Below are 17,899 nucleotides of genomic sequence, written 5' to 3' on the forward strand. Positions count from 1 at the left end.
TTATTTGTTTGTTTGTTTATGGCTACTCCGGGCCCATGGCAGTGAAAGCACGGGGAGTCCTAACCACTGGACTGCCAGGGAAGTCCCTTTGATTAACATTAAATTTCTTTAATGCTTGCTGGTTTTAAATTCCTTCTCAATCCATTTTGCTATTTATATTTTCCCAGAAATTTATCCATTTCACCTAGACTTATAAATTCATTAGTGTATGGTTATTAATAATATCATTTTGTTGGTTTTGTTCTGTTTTGTTTTTTGGCCAAACAGCATGTGGAATATTACCCAGACCAGGGATCGAACCTGTGCCCCCTGCAGTGCAAGCAAGAAGTCTTAACCACTGGACCTCCAGGGAAGTCCAATAATGTTATTATTTTTTAAAAAATCTGTTGTGGGAGCTTCTGAGTTGGTGAACATGTAGAGATGTGGGGAGAGTGGCACCTGGAGAGGGCATGGAAACTCCCACATACTTTGCCTTATACATCTCTTCCATCAGGCTGCTCCCTGAGTTGTATCCTTTTACAATAAACCAGTAATCTAGTAAGTAAAATTTTTAAAAACTGTTGTGTCAAAATAAACTCAAAATGGCTTAAAGACTTAAATATGACATGACACCATAAAATTCCTAGAAGGGAACGTAGGCAAAACATTCTCTGATATAAATCATACCATTGTTGCTTTTTTTTTTTTTTGGCTGTGTTGGGTCTTTGTTGCTGCACACGGGTTTTCTCTAGTTGTGGTGAGCGGGGGCTACTCTTTGTGCTTGGGCTTCTCATTGCGGTGGCTTCTCTTGTTGTGGAGCAGGGGCTCTAGGTGCGTGGGCTTCAGTAGTTGCGGCACACAGGCTTAGTAGTTGTGGCTGAAGGGCTCCAGAGCACAGGCTCAGTAGTTGTGGCACACAGGCTTAGCTGCTCCTTGGCATGTGGGATCTTCCTGGACCAGGGTTCGAACCTGTGTCCCCTGCATTGGCAGGCAGATTCTTAACCACTGTGCCACCAGGGAAGTCCCCATACCAATGTTTTGTTAGGTCAGTCTCCCAGGGCAATAGAAATAAAAGTAAAATTAAACAAATGGGACCTAATCAAACTTATAAGCTTTTGCACAGCAAAGGAAAACATAAACAAAACGAAGACACGACCTACGGACTGGGAGAAAATATTTACAAACGATGCTACCAACAAGGGCTTAATTTCCAAAATATACAAGCAACTCCTACAGTTCAATAACAACAACAACAACAACAAACAAAACAAACAAAACCCAATCAAAAAATGCGCAGAAGACCTAATTTTTTTTTTTTTTTTTTTGGCTGCGCCATGTGGCATATGGGATCTTACTTAGTTCCCTGACCAGGGATCAAACCTAGGCCTTGGCAATGAAAGCTCGGACTCCTAACCACTGGACCACCAGGGAATTCCCCCAGAAGACCTAAATAGACATTTCTCCAAAGAAGACATACAGATGGCCAATAGGTACACGAAAAAATGCTAATTATTAGAGAAATGCAAATAAAAACAACGAGGTACCACCTCACAGCAGTAAGAATGCCCATCATTAAAAAGTCTACAATAGAGCTTCCCTGGTGGCACAGTGGTTGAGAGTCCGCCTGCCGATGCAGGGGACACGGGTTCGTGCCCCAGTCGGGAAGTTCCCACATGCCGCGGAGCGGCTGGGCCCGTGAGCCATGGCTGCTGAGCCTGCGCGTCCGGAGCCCGTGCTCCGCAACGGGAGAGGCTGCAACAGTGAGAGGCCCGCGTACCGCAAAAAAAAAAAAAGTCTACAATAATAAATGCTGGAGAGGGTGTGGAGAAAAGGGAACCCTCTTACACTATTGGTGGGAATGTAATTGGTACAGCCATTATGGAAAACAGTATGGAGGTTCCTTAAAAAGCTAAAATAGAACTACCATATGACCCAGCGATCCCACTACTGGGCATATACCCTGAGAAAACCATAATTCAAGAAGACACATGCACCCCAATGTCATTGCAGCACGATTTACAATAGCCAGGTCATGGAAGCAACCTAAATGTCCATCAGCAGAGGAATGGATAAAGATGTGGTACATATATACAATGGAATATTACTCGGCCATAAAAAGGAATAAAATTGGGTCATTTGTAGAGATGTGGATGGACCTAGAGACTGTCATACTGAGTGAGGTAATTCAGGAAGAGAAAAACAAATATCATATATTAACGCATATATGTGGAATCTAGAAAAATGGTATAGATCATCTTATTTACAAAGCAGAAATAGAGACACAGATGTAGAGAACAAACATATGGATACCAAGGGAGGAAAGTGGGAAGGGATGAATTGGGAGATTGGGATTGACATATATATATATATATATATATATATATATATATATATATATATATATATATATACTATTGACACTATGTATAAAACAGATAACTAATGAGAACCTACTGTATAGCTCAGGGAACTCTACTCAATGCTCTGTGGTGACCTAAATGGGAAGGAAATCCAAAAAAGTGGGGATATATGTATAAGTATAGCTGTACAGTAGAAACTAACACAGCACTGTAAAGCAACTATACTCCAATAAAAATTAATTTAAAAAAAAACTAAAATTAGAATTGCCATATGATCCAGCAATCCCACTCCTGGGCACATACCCAGATAAAACTGTAGTTCAAAAAGATACATGCACCCCTATGCTCATAGCAGCACTATTTACAATAGCCAAAACATGGAAATAACCTAAATGTCCATTGACAGATAAATGGATAAAGAAGAGGTCGTATATATATACACTGGAATATTACTCAGCCATTAAAAAGAATGAAATAATGCCATTTGCAGCAACATGGATAGACCTAGAGATTAGCATACTAAGCGAAGGAAATCAGAAAGAGAAAGACAAATACCATATGATATCACTTATACGTGGAATCTAAAATATGACACAAATGAACATATCTATGAAACAAAAACAGGCTCACAAATATAGAGAACAGACTTGTGGTTGCCAAGGAGGGGGGTGGGGGAGGGAAGGATTGGGAGTGTGGGATTAGCAGATGCAAACTATTATATATAGGCTGGATAAACTACAAGGTCCTACTGTATAGCATAGGGAACTATATTCAATATCCTGTGATAAGCCATAATGGAAAACTACATTTAAATTAACATTTAAAAAAAAACCTATTGTGTTTGTGTTGTATCTGTGCAGTCTGTGTTCCATTTTCATTCTGTAATTTGCTTATCTGCATCTTTTTTTTTTTTTGGTCCTGTTTATCATTCTAGCTAGAGTTCTCTTTTTGTTTCCTCTCTTGTTCATTGATTATATGATCCTCTTTATTCTTTTTTAAAAATATTTATTTATTTATTTGGTTGCACCGGGTCTTAGTTGCCATGTGCTGGATCTTCATTGCCGCGTGTGGGATCTGTAGTTGCGGCATGTGGGATCTGGTTCCCCGACCAGGGATCGAACCCAGGCCCCGTGCATTGGGAGCATGGAGTCTTAAAAGCTGGACCAAGGAAGTCGCCTCTTTATTCTTATTTCATCTTCATATATCTCACAGATTTACCTTTTTAACGATATCCTTCAGATTTTCTGTATTTCACCTTATTGTTTGTCTGAGAGGGTATGTTAAAAACTCCAGTTCTAATAGTTGACTCATTCTTGAGTTGAATGCTTTGTTCATTAGTTTCCAAAATTTTTGCTTTCTTTCAAGTATATTTAACATTCTACATCTCTAATTAAAGCTTTTGTTGTATCCTAGATTATTTGATAAACTTTTATTTAAAGTATTTCATAATTTCTCTTATTTTTTTAACCCAAGGTTTACTACTAATAGTATGTTTTTAGTTTCCAGACATTTGTCAACTTTAAAAAGTTATCCTTTGCTTAGTAATTTCTCATGTTATTGCATTAAAGTCATAGAACATAGGTTGTGTAATACTGATTTTTTTAATGTAATATTAAGTCTTCCTTTGTAATTTTGTAGTCATTTTTTGTAAATGTTTCACATGTGCTAGAAAAAGTGTATTATCTATTTGTTATATGTAGAATTCTTCACATATAATATATTGAGCTTATTAATTGTATTATTCAGATCTTTTATTTATATCTTTGCTTATTGTTTGTCTTTTTTAAATTAATTAATTAATTTTTTGGCTGCATTGGGTCTTCGTTGCTGCATGCAGGCTTTCTCTAGTTGCGGCAAGCAGGGCTACTCTTCGCTGCGGTGCGTGGGCTTCTCACTGAGGTGCCTTTTCTTGTTGCACAGCACGGGCTCTAGCCGCGTGGGCTTCAGTAGTTGTGGCACCTGGGATCAGTAGTTGTGGCTCCCAGGCTCTAGAGCGCAGGCTCAGTAGTTGTGGTGCATGGGTTTAGTTGCTCCACGGCATGTAGGATCTTCCCCGAGCAGGGCTCGAACCCGTGTCCCCTGCATTGGCAGGTGGATTCTTAACCACTGTGCCACCAGGGAAGCCCAAAATTAACTATTAAAATTTATATATTTTGAGGCTACATTGGCAAACACATTTATGATGGCTATATTTTCTTGTTCTCTTTATTTTATTGTTATGTAATACTCTCTCCTTTGTTCCATAATTATTTGCCTTGAATTTTATCACATTAAAATCTCAATTTGCTTATGGTTTATTTTTGCCTGGTAAAGCTTTTCCCTTGATCATGGGTTGAGTTTCCAGAGAAGCCAATTCTAAAGTGGAGATTAGACGACAGGCAGTTTATTAGTGAGTGCTCTTGGGATCAACACTTGCAGGAAAGGAAGGAAACAGGATTGGAAAGAAGTTGGACTGCTGAGCAGTCACAATGCTGCAACTAATCTGGAGGGAACTCTGAAAAAAGTTAGCATCTCACCCTCTGGAGAGCAAGTGTCTTACCAAAAGGCATCTGACATACTTGCCACTTCCTGCTCAACCAGTCCAATTTACATGATGTTATCAATATAGCAGATCAGTATAATGACGTTCTGAGAGATGTACAGCTGGTCCGGTCTCTTTAGACTATTTTCTGACAGAGGGCAGGAGATTTAACATAACCTTGGGGCAAGACCATAAATGCATATTGTTGCCTTTTCCAAGTGAATGTGAACTATTTTTGTTCTCCTTTCTGATAGGAATGGAAAAGAATGTGTTTGCCAGAGCAATGGTTGCATACCATGTAGTTGAGGCCTAGCTATTTTTCTGTTCTAGCAATGATACCACATGTGGCAAAGCAGCTGCAATTAGAGCAAGTAGTTGGTTGAGTTTGCAATAGTTCACTGTAATCCTCCAGGATCTATTGTTTTTTTTTGCAGGGACCAGATTGGTGAATTAAATTAAGATACAATGGGGACCATTACCTTTGCATCCTTTAGATCTTTGTTGTCCAGTATGGTAGCCCTAGCCATAGGCATCCATTTCGAGAAGTCAGAAAAAGAGAAAAAAACCCAAAGAAAGTAGAGGAAAGTAAATAATAAAGATAAGAGCTGAAACTGGGACTTCCCTGGTGCTCCAGTGGTAAAGAATCTGCCTTCCGATGCTAGGGACGCGGGTTCGATCCCTGGTCAGGGAACTAAGATCCCACATGCCATTGGGCAACTAAGCCCGGGTGCCAAAACTAGGGAGAGAAAACCCTCACGCCACAACTAGAGAGAAGCCCACGTGCCACAATGAAAGATCCCACATGCCACAACGAAGATCCCATGTGCTGCAACTAAGACCCGACCGCAGTCAAGAATAAACTAAAATTTAAAAAAAAAAAGAGCTGAAACTAACGAAATACAAAATAAATATGCAGTGTTGAAGATCAACAAAGCTGTTTGTTCCAATATCAGAAATAAAAAAGGAGATTTCCTATAGATTCTACAGATAACAAGAGGATATTATAAGTAACTTTATTAAATTTTAAAAATTGGTTGAAATAGAAACATTCTTAGGAAAACAAAACTTACCTAAACTGATCAAAGAAGTAATAAAAAATTCTGAATGGTTCTGTATCTATTAAAGAAATTGAATACATAATATAACAACTTTCCCACAAGAAAATTCTAGACCCCAATAGACGTACTAGTGAATTATTCCATTTAGGGATGATCTTAAAAAACTTTTCTAGATAATAGAAAAAAGGAAACAATTTCCCATTCATTTTATGAGACAATATAACCTGAACAAATTTATTAAGAAATAGGAAATTACAGGCCCATCTCTCATTAACTTTGATGCAAAATATTAGCTACTCAAAATATTAGCAAACAGAACCCATTGATAGGCTAAAATTATAAAACACTGTAGTCAGCTTGGGTTTATTTCAGTAATTCCAGTGTGGTTTAACACTGGAAAACCAAATAATATAATTTACTACATTAACAGTATAAAGGAGAAAAATCATGTAATCCTCTCTATGAATGCAGAAAAACTATTTGATAAAATGCAACACCCATTGATGATTTTTGAAAAAACATGGGAATTCCCTGGCAGTCCAGTGATTAGGACTTGGTGCTTTCACTGCTGAGGCCCGGGTTCGATCCCTGGTCGGGAAACTAAGACCCTGCAGGCTGCGTGGCCAAAATATAAAAGCTAAATTTTAAAATTAAAAATTAAAAAAATTAACAAACTAGGAATAGATAAGAACTTTAAAAAATTTGATAGAGGGTGCTTACCAAAAATCTACAGCAAATATCATATCTAATGATACAAACCTTGAAAACATTGGGGGCTTTCCTGGTGGTCCAGTGGTTCAGACTCCATGCTCCCACTGCAGGGGGCACGGATTCGGTTTCTTTCATTCTTTTTTTTTTTTTTTTTTTGTGGTACGCAGGCCTCTCACTGTCGTGGCCTCTCCCGTTGCGGAGCACAGGCTCCGGACGCACAGGCTCAGCGGCCATGGCTCACGGGCCCAGCGGCTCCGCGGCATGTGGGATCTTCCCGGATCGGGGCACGAACCCGTGTGCCCTGCATCGGCAGGCGGACTCTCAACCACTGCGCCACCAGGGAAGCCCTCTTTTTTTAAAGAGAGAACAACGTTTTATTTATTTATTTACTTATTTTAGGCTGCATTGGGTCTTTGTTGCTGCACTCAGGCTTTTTCTAGTTGTGGCGAGGAGGGGCTACTCTTCGTTGCGGTGCGCAGGCTTCTCATTGCCGTGGCTTCTGTTGTTGTGGAGCACGGGCTCTAGGCGCCCAGGCTTCAGTAGTTGTGGCTCGCAGGCTGTAGAGCACAGGCTCAGTAGTTGTGGTGCACGGGCTTAGTTGCTCCGCAGCATGTGGGATCTTCCCCGACCAGGGCTCGAACCTGTGTATCCTGCATTTGGCAGGCGGATTCTTAACCACTGTGCCACCAGGGAAGTCCCGGCTTCGGTTTGATCCCTGGTTGGGGGAACTAAGATTCCTGCATGCCGTATGGTGCCACCAAAAACAAACAAACAAGAAAACAAAAACAACCTTGCAAACATTATGCTAAGTGAAAGAAAGCCTGCATAAAAGATCATATTGTTTGATCCCTTTTATATAAATTATCCAGAATAGATAAATCCATAAAAACAGAAAGATTGGGGTTGCCAGGGCTAGGGATAGAGTGGTACAGGGAGTAACTGCTTACAGATATGGGGTTTTATTTGGGGGTGATGAAAACGTTTTAGAACTACATAGAGGTGGTGGTTGTACAATATTCTGAATGAAGGGAATGACCCTGATTGTAATTTTCTTTTCTTGTGATATCTTTTTCTGGCTTTGGTACTGGGGTAATGTTGGCCTCATAGAATGAGTTAGGGATTTACTTCTTCTCACCTTCTCCTTTTTCTTCTTCCTTCTCTTCTTAAGAGTTTGAGAAGCATTGATGTCAGTTTTTAAAATGTTTGGTAGATTTTACCAGTGAAGCCTAGTCCTGGACATTTTTTCAGTTGGGAGGGTTTTGGTTACTGATTCAATATCTCTACTTGTTATGGGTAGGTTCAGACTTTTTATTTCTTCTTGAGTCAGTTTTGGTAATTCCTGTGTTCCATGGATTTGCTCATTTCATCTAGGTAATCTAATTTGTTGGTGTACAATTGTTCACAGTATTCTCTTACAGTCCTTTTATTTCTGTAAGGTTGGTAGTAATGGCTCCACTTTTATTTCTGATTTTAGTTATTTGTGTCTCTCTCTCTTTTTCTTAGACTAGTTAAAGGTTTGTCAATTTTGTTCTTTTCAAATAATTAACTTTGGGATTCACTTATTCTCTCCATTATTTTTCTTTTTTTAAAAAAAGAAGTATTTATTGGGCTTCCCTGGTGGTGCAGTGGTTGAGAGTTCGCCTGCCAATGCAGGGGACATGGGTTCGTGCCCCGGTCCGGGAAGATCCCACATGCCACAGAGCAGCTGGGCCCGTGAGCCATGGCTGCTGAGCCTGCGCGTCCGGAGCCTGTGCTCCACAACGGGAGAGGCCACGACAATGAGAGGCCCGCATACCGCAGAAAAATAAATAAATAAAATAAAAAGAAGTATTTATTTATTTATCTATTTGGCTGCATTGGGTCTTGCAGCACATGGGATCTTCATTGCGGCATGCGAGCTTCTCTCTAGTTGTGGCACAGGGGCTCCAGAGCTCGCGGGCTCTCTAGCTGTGGCCCACGGGCTCTAGAGCGCGTGCCCTTAGTTGCCCCACAGCCTGTGGAATCTTACCTACATCCCCTGCATTGGAAGGTGGATTCTTAACCACTGGACCACCAGGGAAGTCCCTCTCTATTATTTTTCTATTCTCTATTTCATTTACCTCTGCTCTAATCTTTATTATTCCCTTCTTTGTGCTAGCTTTAGGTTTAATTTGCTCTTCCTTTGTTATATCTTCCTCTTCTTTTTGATCTCTAAATGATGAAGGGTCTTAGGGCTCAGTCCTTGAACTGTTTCACTGTCTACTCTCACTCCCTAGGTTAGGAAGTGGGGAAGATCCCTCAAAGAAGACAGAGAGCAAATGTGTCCGTAGTAGGAGGAAAACCAAGAGAGAAGAGTGTCTCAGAAGAAAAGCAAAGAAAGACTTTTAATAAGCAGGGACAAATACTGCTGGGAGGGCAAGAAGGGTGAGGATTGAGAACTGGCCAGAGATTTGATCACATATGGAGGTTTTTGAAGACTTTAACAAATTTCTCTCAAATGGTGTGGATTAAACTTGATTTATAATGGATTGAAGAGACAATGGGAGAAGCTATCAAAGACTACTAACGTTATATCAGAAGAACTCAAGAGCCAACCTGAAGAGAATCCCAATGTAACCATCTCAATGTAACCAGGATAATAACCACAATGGGTTAGAGCACATTAAATAGAAATAAATCCATGAATTCATAATGTTCTTTTAAGAAATATGAAGTAGTTATCATTGGAAGATAAGAGGGAACCAACCCATTATTTTAAAAACGTTTGATCAAGTATCAAACATTTATCTTGCCTTTCCTATATGAACTATACATCAGAGTAGCCTACTACTACTCTGAAGGGAAGTTTCTCATTATTATAATACGCCAGCCAATAAATGAAGAAGGGATATTATAGTATCACCATTTTGCAACTCCTAATGATTGTATGGATTTAAGCCTTGAGCAACAACAGTTGCTAACATCACAAAAAGAGGTAACCAGATATTATATGCCTCCTGATGGAAGAACTCACTATCATCTATGAAGGAGTCTTACCAAAATAATCAAATCTGAATCTGATCAGCCTCTCAATCCAATACCAATTTACAACAAATTCATAGGCCAAAGGAAAGATACCACACAGTCAGCAAAATTCAGAATGCAGGAAATTTTATAGGACAACAATCCAAGTTTCTCCAACAAATAAACTGCAAGAGAAGGATACCCCAGAAGATTAAAGGATGATTGTTTGCCAATTTTCCCCAAACAGCCCCAGGATAGGGAATGCCTGAGACAGTCATTACAGGGTTGGGCCACTATGAGAGTTAGAAATGTTTTTACTCTCTCTAAAAGCACAAAATTTGGGCTTCCCTGGTGGCGCAGTGGTTGAGAGTCCACCTGCCGATGCAGGGGCACGGGAAGATCCCACATGCCGCGGAGCGGCTGGGCCCGTGAGCCATGTCCGCTGAGCCTGCGCGTCCGGAGCCTGTGCTCCGCAATGGGAGAGGCCGTAACAGTGAGAGGCCCGCGTACCGCAAAAAAAAAAAAAAAATAAAAAAAATAAAACCACAAAATTTCTTTTTTTTTTTTAGCCACACCACACCGGCTTTCGGGATCTTTGTTCTCCAACCAGCGATGGAACCTGGGCCCCAGCAGTGAAAGCGCTGAGTCCTAACCACTGGACCACCAGGTAATTCCCCAAAATTTCTTTTTAAAAAGTAAAAAATCTGGACTTCCCTGGCGGTCCAGTGGTTAAGGCTCCACGTTCCCAATGCAGGGGGCATGGGGAAGATCCCTGGTCAGGGAAGATCCTGCATGCCGTGTGGCACAGCCAAAAAAAAAAAATATATATATATATGTAAAAAATCTGTTTACATATGTTTAAAGTATATCTTGAAGGATATGCAAGAAACTGCCTATAAGAAGGGGAACTGAATGCAAGACATCACTTGTATATCCTTTTGTACTTTCTGTTTTGTTCATGTTTTATATAGTCAAACAATAAAATAATTGGAAAGGAAAGAAGAAAGGAAGGAAGGAAAATCATCAGACCAATTATATTTCTCTGTAACTTCTATCAAGTAGGCCTCATTCTATCCTCTGGTTAATCCCTCTTCTATGTCACAACTCTTCAGATATTTGACGATGTCTCTCTTTTCCCCTTTCGTTTTCTTTTCTCCAGCCAAATGTCTCCAGGTCCTCCCACTGTTCTTCAAGTGACTCGCTTAACAATCTCTTCTTTATTGCCCCTGTCTCTCTTGGTTGTACGTGGTCCAGTTTGTTAAAGTGTGTAGCCCAAGACTGAATATCAGATGACAGATGGGGTTATCACTTAGCACATCCTGAACACTATGTCTATTAATGGAGCCAAAGCCTAAATTAAATGACCCAGCAATTCCATTTCTGGTTATATACCCAAGAGAAATGAAAACATATGTTCCCACCAAAACTTGTACACGAATATTTATTACAGCATTATTTACACTAGCCAAAAGACGGTGAAGGAAATCAGAATATATCATCTCAAAATATGCCTCTTTGACAAAAAAAAATTATTTTGAGCTGAAGGCAATTTAAAAAAGCAAACACAGAAACTTCCCTGGTGGTCCAGTGGCTAAGACTCCGTGCTCCCAATGCAGGGGACCTGGGTTTGATCCCTGGTCAGGGAACTATATCCCACATGCCGCAACTAAGACACGGCACAGCCAAATAAATAAATAAATATTAAAAAAAAAAAAAGAATAAAGCAAACACAGAAAAAGCTTTCTCTCTCTACACTCCTCCTTTTCTGCCTGAAGGCAGGATATAAATTGTCTTTTACTAGAGACACTCTAGACGCTTATCAGCCCAGAGAGAGCACCAGAGAAATCTGCAAACAAACCTCACTCCATTAGTTTCCTCGCATATATTTATCTTCCCACAGTTGGCCACCCTTAGAAGGCTAAAACCCTTTTCCTTTATTTATTTATGTATTTTTAATTGGGGGTAGAATTGCTTTACAATGTTGTGTTAATCAGCTATAATGTTTACAATGTTAAGTGAATCAGCTATATGTATACATACATCCCCTCGTTTTTGGATTTCCTTCCCATTTAGGTCACCACAGAGCATTAAGGAGAGTTCCCTGTGCTATACAGCAGGTTCTCATTATAAAACCCTTTTCCTTTGTCCTATCATTTCTCCACAAATTTATTGTTTTTTTCTTGAAGATGCCATGTTAGCCAGAGTTCTAAGTCATTGCTTCGAGTTACTCTTCGTTGAAGTTTCTCATGTGTGATATGCACTGCATGTGTTAATAAACTTGTTTTTCTCTCGTTAATCCATCCTTTTGTTAAAGAGCCCTAGCTGAGGACCTAAGATGGATAGAGGTAAATTTCTGCCTACCCTACAATGGAAACAACCCAAATGTCTATCAACAGAAAATGGATAAACCAAATGTGGTGTATCCAGACAATTGAATATTATTTGCCCATAAAAAGAATGGAGTATTTATAAATGCTACAACCTCAATGAACCTTGAAAACATTATGCTAAATGAAAGAAGCCAGTCAGAAAAGACCACATATTATATAATTATATTTTTATGAAAGTCCTGAAAAGGGTAATCTATAGAGACAGAAAGTAGATTAGTGGTTGCTTAGGGCTAGGAAAGGGATGACTGGGGGTAGGAGGATGATAGCAAATAGGTATGAGGTTTCTTTTTGAGGTGATGGGAATGTTCTAAAATTGACTGTAGTGATGGTTGCACATATCTGTGAATATACTAAAAACCACTGAATTGTACACTTTTAATGATTTAATTATATCATACGTGAATTATATCTCAATGTGAATTTTAAAAACAAAATACTTTTGTTTTTTAAAAAAGTAAACTTTTTTTTTTTTCTTCCCGTAGGAAAAAAATGGTTTTGTACATGTAACATTTTTGGTTAGTTTCATCATAGTGTCACTTCATATAGTGTTGCTGTTACACAGGCTATTATTTTTTCTTAATTGGACTATAGTTGATTTATAATACTGTATTAATTTCATGTGTACAGCAAAATATTTTAGTTATACATATATATATTCTTTTTCAGATTCTTTTCCATTATAGGTTATTATAAGATATTGAATATAGTTCTGTGTGCTATAAAATAAATCCTTATTGTTTATTTTGTATATAGCGCTATGTATCTGTTAATCCCATACTCCTCATTTATCCCTCCCCCACTTTCCCCTTTGGAATAAGTTTGTTTTCTATGTCAGTGAGTGCTTCTGTTTTGTAAATAAGTTCATTTGTATTAGTTTTTAGATTCCACGTATGTGATATCACATAATATTTATCTTCGACAAGCTGTTATTAAACCAGCCTATCCTTGTTCATCAGTTATGAATTGGGGGCCTGAATGAATGAGTTTTCATTTATCTTGGCTAATTATCATCTCTTTGAGATTCATCCTTCTTCTGGCCATTCTATTGCCTTTTGGATTCTGATTATGTTTTCCACTGGGCAAGCTATCTGAAAATCAGATCACTATATTCAGTTTTTTATTCATCATTTATATTCAAATGCTGGACTATTCCCATGGATTCTAATCTTGTCTCCAGTTTTGTCTCCCACAATCCATCCTCCTTACTGAAGTTTGTGATGTTAAAAAAAAACAACAAAAAGAACCAGAAATTTGGGACTTCCCTGGTGGCGCAGTGGTTAAGAACTCGCCTGCCAATGTAGGGGATACAGTTTCAATCCCTGGTCCAGGAAGATCGCACATGCTGAGGAGCAACTAAGCCCATGTGCCACTACTACTGAGCCCGCGTGCCACAACTACTGAAGCTCACGCACCTAGAGCCCATGCTCCGCAACAAGAGAAGCCACTGCAATGAGAAGCCCGCGCACCACAACTAAGAGTAACCCCTGCTCGCCGCAACTAGAGAAAGCCCGTGCACAGCAACGAAGACCCAAGGCAGCCAAAAATAAATAAATAAATAAATGTATTAAAATGTAAAAATCTGTATTAAAAAACCCAGAAATTTCATCAGACCACTCCCTTGCTTGAAATCTTTTAAAGGATTTTCATTGCCTTCAGGATAAAGGGCAAACTCTTTAACTGGCTCACAAGGCCCTACACTGATGTGGCCCAATCCTCCAGCCTTATCTCTTACCACTTCTCTATCCGGCTTTGTGTATCTGCCATAAACTGACCCTTTTCTCTCAACCTCGAAATAAGCTGCTTTTTGTGGAACATTTTTCTTTCACCAAGTATTTACTGAGCCCCAACTATATTGCCAGGTGCTGTTCCTGAACTCTCATGGAACTTACATTCTTTTTTTTTAATATATACATTTATTTATTTGTATTTTTATTTATTTTTGGCTGCGTTTGGTCTTTGTTGCTGCGTGCGGTCTTTCTCTAGTTGCCGCGAGCGGGGGCTACTCTTCCTTGCGGTGCACGGGCTTCTCATTGTGGATCAGGGGCTCTAGGCCTGAGGGCTTCAATAGTTGTGGCTCCCGGGCTCTAGAGCGCAGGCTCAGTAGTTGTGGCACATGAGCTTAGTTGCTCCACAGCATATGGGATCTTCCCCCACCAGGGCTCGAACCTGTGTCCCCTGCATTGGCAGGCGGATTCTTAACCACTGCACCACCAGGGAAGTCCCATGGGCAACATTTATAAAAAAATTAGATGACAAGGTATCCCCACAAACCCCAAAATACAAGCAATGAGAATGAACACCGAAAGTCACAGGACCTGCTTGTTACGGGTGTCTATGCAGGAGAGAGCAGAGGTAGCAACCGGTGTCAACCGGGTGTGTCAGAGAATATGAGAACAGGTGAAGCTCCAAACAGAAAGCCTGGCAGGCCAATCTGACAATGGCAACTGAAACAGAGAGAGGTTTTGCACACCCCCCAGTGGCGGGCGAAGACAAGGGCCTGTGCATGTCAGTAAGGACTGAAGAATTTGGAGTAACTTCACCCCCTTTGAACTCTCCAAACTGACTCTCCAGGGCTTCCTTTCAGGATAGGCCCCATACTGAAGAAAGACTGATGAGAGAGGAATCAAAGTTGAGCAGGACAGGGACAACAGAGACAAAGGAAGAGAAGGTCCGGAGAAAAGTAGGGTGCGGTACGAGGCTGGAAATCTCAGACAGCAAGCCACTATATTTCTGAACACTACTCAAAGCAGCAGAAGAGGGAGCTCTGTCTAGATAGGAAAACTATCTGAGCAAATCCTTCAAAATATTAAATTCAGGTAAAAATGAGCAACAGAAAGTAACAAGTTAAATCCTATACAAAATTTCTATAAGAAAAAAGAGAATCAGAAACAGAAAAGCATCCCTACAGACAAAGAAAGCATGCCAGAGAAATAGGCACACAAAATGGATGAAATTAACATCAAAAATGCTTAAAGTGGTAGAACTCGAGGAAAAATTAAAGTAAAAGAAAAAACATTTTAGAAGTGAAGACTAGGGAATTCCCTGGCGGTCCAGGGGTTAAGATTCTGTGCTTTCACTGCTGAGTGCCTGGGTTCAATCCCTGGTCAGGGAACTAAGATCTTGCAAGCCACACAGAGAGGCAAAAAAAAAAAAAAAAAAAAAGACTAAACTATGAGGAACACAATGAGAAAATAAACACAATAAATAATGCCTTAAAAAAAGATGAAAAAGAGGTAAATTTTTAAAGTAAAAAGAAATGAAGTTAAGAGGATTTAAGAGAAAATGATAATATTAAAGACAGAAAAGGAAGATATTATACAATCCTTGGCTCATATTGTCTTTTCTTTTTTTTTTTTGGCTTAAATGACAACCATTTATTTCTCATCGTTCTAGAGGGTGAGTCTAAGATCAAGGCTTTGTAGATCCAGTGTTTGAGGAGGACCCACTTCCTGGCTTATAGACAGCCACCTTCTCCCTGTATCCTCACATGGCTGAGAGAGAGGAAGCAAAGTCTCTCCTGTCTCTTCTTATAAGGGCACTAATCTCATCATGAGGGCTCCACCCTAATGACCCAATCACCTGCCAAAGGCCTCATCTCCAATTATCCTTAGGTAACTTTCTTTGAGTGTCTTCATGGACCCCACTAACAGGTTAATAGAAATCTCTGAAAAAGAAAAACAAAGCAAGGGGACAGAAAAAAAACACCAAATACTACTCAAGAAAACTTTTCCTAAAATTAAATATTTCAAAACTACATATTAAAAGAATATAGAAGATACTTAAAAACATTGACCTAGAATGACCAACACCAAGACATATTCTAATAAAATTACTAGACTTATAGGAAAAAAAAATCCATGACCAGACAAAGAGAGTATGATTCATAAGTGACAAGTTAGATAATTATGAGACTTTCTGACAGCAGTGCTTTATGTAAGAAAAAAATGAAGTTGACATATTTTAAATATTCAAGAAAAGTACATATGAGCCAAAGCAAACTAACCTTCAACTATAATGGCCACAGACAAATTGTTACCAATATGTAGGAACTCGGGGAGTGTTGTTACCATGAGTCTTTCCTAAGAAATCCACTAGCAAATGCACTTCAGACAACCAAACTTCCTAGAGAGACATCAACATAAGGGTTGTGTGTGAGCATTGTAATATTATTTATTTGCAGAACTGAGACTGAATAAAGGTTAAAAGAGAGAGTATAGTAGTATGTAATGACCATATGGTCATAATATCATATGACCATATGATCTGACCATGTAGATATTATAACCATAAAAAATGGGAGGAGAATGGGGATGGCATTCACAAAAAATTTTTTTAATCTTTTCAGTAATCATAATTGGTGGAGGTGGTATTACTGGTGTATTCTGAGACTGTGTAATGTGGGGTAAAGCAAATAAGAAATTATGAAATATTCTATTTCTCTATTTCTGTGCCCTTAAGAACCATGATTATTATTATTTGGTCTATAGAGATTTATTAAAATTGAAAGTTGTTTGATCTTCTGTCCCATGAGCATCCATCCAGCTGCCTGTCAACTAGTAAGCTGCATGATTGCTGCTGTCATTAATGCCTTTGAAATCTTCAGGGTAAGAGCAGGTCTGCCTTTGCTTGAAACTCCTTGTTCCATGCCTTGTAGCCAACCCAACTCTTCATACCTTTATATAAAAGGTCTCCAAAACCTGCACTCCAAGCAAGTCATCCGCAGATGAAAACATATTCCCACTAGCAAAACAAAAAATTCATCCAGACACATCAAAGACTCAAGTCTTCAACTTCCAGCTAATTCTGCCTAATGCCTGTTTAGTGCCTGTTTGCCTGTGGCTAGAGTGTGAAGCATGTGCTTCAGAACATGGGAAGAAACAGCATCATGTAAACTTAGGGGCAATCTCTAAGAAGGAGCATCTCTAAGAAGGAGCATCTCTAAGAAGGAGCATCTCTAAGAAGGAGCATCTCTAAGAAGGAGCATCTCTAAGAAGGAGCATCTCTCTCTAAGAAGGAGCATCTCTAAGAAGGAGCATCTCTAAGAAGGAGCATCTCTAAGAAGGAGCATCTCTAAGAAGGAGCATCTCTAAGAAGAAGCACTATTTCTTTTTTTTGGCTGTGCTGCACAGCTTGCAGGGATCTCAGTTTCCCAGCGAGGGATTGAACCCAGGCCCCGGCTGTGAAAGCACCGAATCCTAACCATTAGACCACCAAGGAACTCCCAAAGAACCACAATTTTTGATGGAAGAAAGAAAATATAGATTTTTTGGGTAGTTTTATAGTTCCAAATTTGAACTAGAAAAGTCAGTATGAACACTATACATACATAGCTTTGTCCACTGAGAAGACCTAGAGTGACCAACACGATAGTAATGAGTTTTCCTAGTTCATGGTGCTCTCTAACGGCCTTTTTTTAAAATTTATTTATTTTTGTCTGCGTTGGGTCTTCATTGCTGCGCGTGGGCTTTCTCTAGTTGCAGGGAGCAGGGGCTACTCTTCGTTGCGGTGCGAGGGCTTCTCATTGCAGTGGCTTCCCTTGTTGCGGAGCATGGGCTCTCGGCACGTGGGCTTCAGTTAGTTGTGGCACGTGGGCTCAGTAGTTGTGGCTCATGGGCTCTAGAGTGCAGGCTCAGTAGCTGTGGCGCAGGGGCTTAGTTGCTCTGCAGCATGTGGGATCTTCCCAGACCAGGGCTCGAACCTGTGTCCCCTTGCATTGGCAGGCAGATTCTTAACCACTGTGCCACCAGGGAAGTCCTCTAATGGCCATTTCCCATTAAAGAAACCAAGATTTTTGGAGAAGTAGGTAAGACTGTTGGATGCTCAGGAAATAGTAGGATCTATGGATTGGAGGTGAATGTGAAGGAGACAAACTATTGAGGTAAGCATGGTTGAGCCAGT

Source organism: Phocoena phocoena, chromosome 11 (assembly GCF_963924675.1).
Source record: "Phocoena phocoena chromosome 11, mPhoPho1.1, whole genome shotgun sequence".
In the NCBI taxonomy this organism is placed as follows: domain Eukaryota; kingdom Metazoa; phylum Chordata; class Mammalia; order Artiodactyla; family Phocoenidae; genus Phocoena; species Phocoena phocoena.